Source organism: Anopheles aquasalis, chromosome 2 (genome assembly GCF_943734665.1).
Source record: "Anopheles aquasalis chromosome 2, idAnoAquaMG_Q_19, whole genome shotgun sequence".
Taxonomy (NCBI): Eukaryota; Metazoa; Arthropoda; class Insecta; order Diptera; family Culicidae; genus Anopheles; species Anopheles aquasalis.
In genome coordinates this window covers 80,970,647-80,979,182 of record NC_064877.1, presented here as the reverse complement: position 1 = coordinate 80,979,182, position 8,536 = coordinate 80,970,647, and positions in this window count along the sequence as shown.

The following is an 8,536-nucleotide window of genomic DNA, read 5'->3' as shown; positions in this document are numbered from 1 at the left end:
AGATTAATGCACTTCTTGTTTGCAGATTTTCGCACGCATAACGGCTGCGCTCCTCCGGTTGTGGTGCACTGAGCTTCCATTTGTGCCGGAATTGTCTTCTAGAACCAGGTGCCTGGTAGTACACCACCAAGTAGCCCCTGCTGGGGTCCCAGTTGTTGGTAGCCTGATTGTCTGCAGTAAGCGCTGCAGCGTTCACTACCGTTCGGTCGTCGTCGTCTAATTATTCCTACAGCTAGGCACGCGGTGCGGACGAACGACGTTGGACCACACTATCCGCATCGACTTCCTGTGAGTGCGCGCTCGGTCGGTCGGTCGGTCGGTCGTTCGCCTGCCGCAACGTAGAACACTTGCGCTTCATTCCAAACCATCCACAACCGTTCCACCGTTGAATTTCCTCGGACTAGGATCCGGTGACGATCTGGGGCGGTATGCAGGTGGAAAATCGATGCCCCAAGAATGTCGCCGTGCGTTTAGCGCCAATTTGCCATTCCGCGCACGCACTCGCACTGAAGGTGCCTGAAGATACTTTTCTGCGTATCACATAAGCCCGTGCACCTCATCATCATCCTCATCATCATCACCGCATCGTCACCATCAGACAACCACCATCGCCGTCGACACGTGAAACTTCTTGCCTTGAAATGAATGCGTTGCGTACGAATGCCAGTGTGGCCGTGCCGAATGCGCCCCAGCACGCGGGCATCGGATCAGAATCTGATGCGGAAAAGCGTCGCATAAGAAGAAGAAAGCACGGACCACAGGAAGTTGGCCTAATATTTGGGTTAATGTTTCATCGTCATTCGGAATAAATTTGTGACAGCGACGATTTGCACCCCGGGGCTCACCACGTACATTCGCGGTCGACGATGTCAAAGCTCAACGCAATGAAAGCACAATTGCTACAACCGGAGGGGAGACAGAGGAAAAACCACCAAAACAAAGGGGTGCGGGGTAACAAATCTCGAAACGAGATGATTTCTTGAGAAACACCACCAGAATACGTAAGAATGCGGTGCAGGAGCAGAACCAGCAGCAGCACTTTTATTACCTCGCGCACTTCCAGTTAAAAAGGTGAGCTGCCTGCCTGTACAGTGAAGCACGTGGTACGAAGAGCACGTGGCAGCAAGGTAGCTTTAAAACTCGCTCGCAGATGACTTATGCTCTCGTGACTCGGGCTGGGATGCTTTTTAATTGTTTTATTTGTCACCCCTCTTTTTACGACCACAAATGTAACCACCAACGGGGCACGAGACAATTAATTCATGAGTTTCCGGCATAAAATTAAAAATAACAATTAATATAATGCATGTATGACTTCATGTAACATGCACAGAAACGGGAGGGATTGTAAAACATCGCACTGTGCTGTTGTGACGGAGAGCGCGCCCCACATTATCATAAAGTGCACCCACGTTTGAGATACGGTTTTAATCACATGGCACATTGATTACATTGGAAGCATTTTTTGCGATGCTGGATGGAATGTGTGGTAGATTTTTTTCGTGGAATGTGATTTATGTGACACCTGATTTAACAAGAGAGTCATCTGGTTCGTGTTTTAAATTTTCCATTACGACCAACAGCGCTTTCAATTGTTTCGATGTAACAAATGCTGGAAAACGTGACAGGAGTTCCAGAGGTTTCCAGTAACTAGCGTACTGGGTGGAAAGATGGATGAAGGTGATCGCAACACATAAGTTGATGAAAATGACGGTCTAACAGAGAGTGACAGACGGTCAAGTTGACGTGTTCAAGCGAAGCCTGCTAAGAGAAAACTCTCACAAAGAAAGCAAGAAGGAACTTTGGTCAACCAACACCCAGACCCCAGACATCTCCGCAAGATGACAAATTGGTCACAGAAATGGAAGCGACCTGTCAGGCTCGTCATGTTTGCAAAGTGTAAACTTGTGCCAGGGAGAGGTTCAATAGTATTTGTAGAATTTTAGCTGCTTGTTTTATGTATCGGGCATGGTGTTGCGGATTTTTGACGACTCTGCATGGTCTGTGGATGGTTCCTTCAGGGTTACCATAGCCGGAACCGTGCCATAACTTGACCGAGACCGAGGGCACCACGCTTATCTTAATTGGCGCCGGTCTTGAGGCGCACAGCTGGCAAACTGAGCTTTGGTCATTTTTTTACGTTTTAAATTATAAAAGGAGCAGGAGAATTAAACTTAAAAAAGTGAAAGGAAACTAAAGAGAGACTCTTATTAATCTACAGTACACCACAAGGCTTATCAAAGCATTTATATTTCATGAAACTCCGGGAAGTTTTGCACCCAGCCCCGCTTGAGCGATGGTTCAGTGTTTCAAATCCATTTTTTGTCCATCAAGCGCCATCAAAAGTGCCACGCTACCTGGAAGGACACTTCGAGGCAATCTTTTGCACCTTAACTTACCTTCTTTTTGTCGCTTTCTGTCTCCATTTTGGGCTATCGAACCGCAAGCACCTGTCGCATCGCTTTACGACTTTCGAAACTTTCACGAACCGACGGACGGTCTAATCTGGCACAGTGACAGGGGCAACGGTAACCTGCTGGACAGATTAGCAAGTAATCTATACCACGAAATGATGATGATGATGATGATGATGATGCTTTCGTAAAAAATTTGACATTTGATCAGACAAGCGACATCCATCCGCCAGGCCGGTTCGCTTGAACTCAGGATCTATTTCTGCTTCGGTCTAGCGTCGCTCCCCTCAAACCGCTCTGGGGTTTGATAAAAGATTAATAAATACCAACGCACAGGGACAGGATGTAAGCGGAATGGGAAAGGAGCCAAACACCAATCGCTCCAAACGGAACAAACTCCATCACCGGATGTCCCCGTGGTCTCCACAAAAAAAAACCAATGGACTGTTGACGGAAGCCGAAACGGAAACAGGATCCTGGCCAGGAGTTCGGCAAACAGAGCGCTGCTGATGAGCAAAACTGTGTGTGGGACCAAAAACCGAGACGGCGGCGTTCGCTGCTCTGTTATTTATTTATTTAGCTGTTTATTTAGTCTCCTTTCGCTCCTGCTCCTTAGCACCAAGCACCGAGATGTCCAAGGACGTCGACAAACGTTCTGTCTTGTGGCCCATCAAAAATCGCCCTTTTTCGGAAGGCTTGATTGTTTCCGCCCCGATGATCCCGTTGACCAGTGCAAACAGAACCGTGGTTCTGGGAGCAAAAGTTGCGCCTTTCTTGGGATTCGCCATGCTCCGTTAATTGTTGACACCCGGGAGGGTTCTGGCCCCATTGGCTGTGGCTTCCGGTCTCCGGGTCCGTCCGGTCTAGCATCAAAGCCACCTGTGGAACGATTCTGGTGCTCACGTCACGTCTGTCACGCGGCCTCAATCATTGTTTGACAATCAGAAAAGGATGGAATCCCTTTTTTTTTGGCAACCACTGGACGGCTGGAGCGACATTTGTGGTCCATTTCGTGTCCTCTTCGTTGGTTTGCGAAGCATGGATTGTCTGGAAAGTATGATCAGACCTAGGTGTTAGGTTAGTGTGGTTCTTGCTGTGTCAATTCAACAAATTACTTACACCTTACAGGCTCATCGAGCCTTCGTTTAGTGGAAGACATATCATTTGGGTACAGAATCACCAAAATGCCATCACCAGAACACAATTCCTTTAGGCACCGGCGTTCTGAAGCAGAATGTAATCTATGTTCAATCAGAACATATGTTGGAATTCCCGTTAAAGCATAGCATATCATTCACCTTTCCCAGCAAGTCAATCCAAGTCACGCGTGTTCCCATTGTGTGTTTGGATGGAGGCATTAGCCCAACCGTAAACATCTCAACGCAATCCTAACGCTCCCAGGAACAAGGAACAGGCAGGTATCTCCCGCAGTGCATAGCGTTCGCCTCCAGCAGACTATTATGTTTTGCGGAATTGGCCTCGAATGCGAATTTATATGCGCCATGCGCAGCAACAATAAACACCCTGTCCCATCCCGTCCCGTCACGTTCTGGCTGCCGATCTCACTCCCAGCCAGCGCCCAAGTAGTCGTACGTCGCGTATTTGAATTATGACGGACGACGGGAAAATGGATGCGAGAACTATTTCCGCATGAACTGCCATTTCCAAACAAACACACCAACAGCCACACCGTTTCTGAGGCAGGGGGCGGGAGGAACGTTGCTGCCACTCACAATGAAAGTAACACATTTAGGTCAGTCAACAGGAGTACCGGAGGCGAACCAGGACCGGGACCTCTTGTTATGTTGTTGTTGTGAGCTCGATGTCCGTGGGAAGGCATTGCAGCATTTTAGGGGGTGGTGATTGATATTATCCTCCGCTGAACCGTCGTCTGAGCGTACCAATTTTACACCCAGCTATTGTGGCGTGCCATTCAAATTCCAATATCCATTTGCGCCCCCTCCCCGGGAACGTGCAAAGACATTCGCTCGTGGCCGAACTGAAACTACTGCAATCGACCTTTTCGTGCGCTTTCTTTCGTCGTGATTCGTCCATCGTTAGACAACCGTTCTGCTGACCGACTTTCTTAATCGCGAGACCGAGGCCCAGCAATCACCCGGCTCACGTCAATTCCTCCTGAGTGGCTCCTGCGAGACAGCGGCATATCGCGCGTCAAGGAGCTGTTTGGCGTGAAATGAAGCTCCTTTCCTTGGAGTTGACAGGGCACGTAGGGGAGTGGAATGGCCCGTGATGCACCCTTTCGTGCTGCAAGGCGTTGCGGGCTCTTCATTTCTTTTTTTAAAGCGGGCATTGTTCTGGTTTTCCAATGTAAACATACGGTGTCACCTCTGCAGGCAGAAATAGAAACGTAAATTTTGATGCAATCGAACAACGTGAAACACTGGCGAGCATAATTGCCCTCCAGTGCCCTGGATATTCGCGTGTCCCGCGAATGACACTCCAGTGCCTTTTTGGAAAATTCGATTCCAGGACTATTTAAAGGGCCCGTGCGCCAGTGTCCTTGTGTTGCATTGAATCCAATGCGCGACAAAAGGTCTCCGGAACACGCCATTCGGGTTCAGGATGGCCGCCTGTTCATGTCGAACGCAAACTTGAACAAAGCAGGCTCGTTGAACCACGCCGCGCCTGACAGCTGAGTCGGTGAAAAGCAGGCCTTGTGCCACTCTTGCGCTGGCATCGAGGTGCCATATTGGATTGCGTGCAGAGTCGTTGTCACACCTCCACTGCCAATACATGGATGACAATATGGATGCGGGCCTCGTAGCCGGAATGTTTCGCTTTTGACATGCTTTTGCAATATAAATCAAACATACTCATAAATGGTGGCATAGCGAGCGTGGCCCACTACCACACTGTTTACTACTGACTTCTGGCCCCGAATGGCAATTCAATGCGATGAAGCAGTCCTCCGGGGAGTGGAGTCAGTGCTCGGGTTCCCCTGGATTCGATCCCGTGCCCATGGTCTCGTGTGTCTGTTTCCCCCGGGGGGAAGCGGGTTACGCCCGGGAAGCGGGTTACGCCCGGATGATGATTATGATTACGACATTGAGACGTCCAGGGGAGTTGGGAACCATTGGCGGAGGCAACAAAAAACCGGGCGTTGGCGCAATCCTTGGTTTGGCGCGATGCAGAACCAGCTCGTTAGGGAAGGGCAACGCAGGCGACGACGAGTTCGGGAACTCATGAGGCTGGTTATTTATTCGATATTATATTTCTTCGCCCGCCAGGCCGGTGGTTTGGGAGAAGGATATCATGATTACCTACCTGCCCGCCAGCCTAATGACAGTTGGATGGATTGTGAGGAAAAAACAACCGGAACCGGAGTGACTTCACCAGAGTAGTAGCTCTCAGTAGTTTGATAAGTGCTCCTGGTTTGTTTGTTGTTTAGATTATTGAAACTATTAGAACCAATAATGTAGTTATTATAATGGTTATAACTTGTAATGTCTTTAAGTGAATTAGTTTTTTGTTAAACTTAATCTAGCTCAGGGGTCTTAAACTCATATTAGCATGCGAGCAGCAGAAGAAAGTAAAAGGCAGTCCGTGGGCCATTTCACCACATAATTTGAAGGTGCATGGCTTTATTAAATACTTTTTCCGGTGTTTGTGGCCTGAAAGGTAAAGAAATTCCAAAACTGCCGTGCCGAGAATACGAAAATAGCTCCGTTTTCGAAATTCGATCGAAATGGAGGCGCCCTTCGAAATGGAGGCGCCAGGTAGCCGGTACTTTCAGGGGTTTTTAATAACAATTACACCGTTTAAATAACGCAGGGATCGCAAACTTCATTATGTAGTGTAAGTTGAAATGTTCAAAAACTGTTTCTTCGTTCAATTTTTCAAACACTGTCATTGCAGATATATCAATCTTCAATTCCAACATATGCATAAAATAAAATTACATAGATCATAATGTTATACCATTCAGCATACGTTATGCTTTCCATTTCTCTTCGAAAACATCGTCTTTGAACATAAATAGCCACGAATGGTGCTACGTCCTCATTTCACTAAGCACCATTGAAGAAAAGCATAAGTTTCCAAATCAAAAGATCATCCCACCAAAGGTCCCAAAGAGCACAAATTAATTGATGTGTAAAGCCACTTTCAATCAACTAATGCTCGAAGGCTAGCCCAATTCGATGGTCTCCATTCATTCCAACCGAAAAGTAATCCCATAAAAGGACTCGCCTTTACTTTGCTATAAATAAAAGGAACTTTGGTCGAGATCGGTCAAATGAGCATCACCCTCGATGGACAAATCTTGAATTAAACCACTGGCCAACTCGCTGGCCACCCGGTTGTCCATTGGTGATGCAATTCCTGCTTCGATTCATTTCCACCATAAACACTCCACCGCCTCCAGAGGCAGTTCCAGACCACTCATCAAACCCGCATTTTCATTGGTAAAGTTTCCAACCTCCCCCTGAGGGAGGTTCGAGATGCAGCGCATTGAACGGACGCTCGCTGGCCCCTCCAGGGGGACGATGTTCACTGCAGCTGTTACCGGACCAGTGGATATGTCACACCAGCCGTGGTATACCGTTTAGTGCCGGAACACTCGAATTCAAACGATTGGCACCGACCGGCCGTCCGTTCGTCCGACCGGTTTGCAATGGTACGATTTCCGTTGGAATTGATTTAAATTGTAAAAGTTGAATAACTTCCTGGCCATCGATTCCTTCAGGATTTCCCTCCGGTAAATCACACACCATGCAGCATGCTGATGATGATGCTGATGATGATGGCGTCGAGAAAGCAGTGCTGTGACGGTATCGAAAGAAGAAGAGAAGGGAAATGGCAGCCATCGGAAGGATTAGCGAGGGAAATTGTCCATTAATTACATTCAGGATGAAAAACAGGATTAACATGGTCAAGGCACTAACGCCATGCTGCCGCCTCGGATTCTCAGACAATCAATTAGAAGCGAAATTGCAAAACGGACCCCCCCCCCCCCTCCCGATCCCCTATCATGCTTCTAGTGTTGCTGTATGCAAACCATTTACAGTCGATGTCTTCAAGCAGACGTGCATAGGAAGAGAGAAGGTACTCGATCGTGCGAGAGTACTTGAGCCAAAGCATCCTGTAGCGCCCGAGTTCTGCTGGTCCTTGGACGAAGTTATGCTCGCTCGAGGGTTACTGGAAGGGCATTGGCCATTCTCGGGAGGCCAGAGTGATTTGGAGGAAGCCATTTAATGGATACTTGATATCCTTTGATTCAACGGACCGTTAGCGACCAACGGACGTCCTTAGAATGTGTCACTTTGTATGCAATGCTTACCACTTGAAGGCTTGAATGATATTCTGATGCTTATTATGACTCATTTGGATGTTTGAAGCCTTTTTCTAGCTGAGAACAGGTACACAAGTTCACTTACTCTCAATTATTCCGATTATTATGCTACCATTTTGCTTGCAATTTTATTTTTGCTGAGTAAAGTAAGTCTTCCCTTTTTGCTACTGATTTTGAAATATGTTGCTTCTACATAGACCAACAGCATTAGGCTGAATTATTACCTCAAACCTGGCCCCTGATTAGCTCCATTTAATATTGATCTCAAACTGTGGTTCAAGCTGCATTTTAAGGGATCTAACGAAAAGCGAATGCCGTGAAAGCGGATATCCTTTCTCCATTCCCCTTTTTCTTATCCTCGCTTTTCTTTCCCTTTCATGTAGCGTTTTGTTTGAAACCCACCGCCTCAGTGGCCCGTGCGAAAGCCCTTTTTTCCCGGTACCAAATTAATAACCTTTCATGAAGACGAGGTCAAAGTGCGTGATTTCTCCATCACTAGACCGTCCGCATGCGCTCGATACATAATGGGCACTACATATGGGCCTCACTGGCCACCCGCCATTGGCTGCATCGGACCGGGAGTCCCTCCGTACACGTGCATCGAACCTTTTCATCGTTTTCCGTCCGGTCAGCTCAGGATCCGGTTTCGGTTGAATTATGACACCCAATAAAGCGCTGTAATCGTAAAATAAAGCGCAACATAATGGAGGAAAAGGCGGGCGGTGTACGCAGGAACGTCGGCAATAAAATCAAATTATCAACCCCTTTTTTACCATTTTGAGGGCTAACGAGAGAGAGGGGGAGAGTCGGG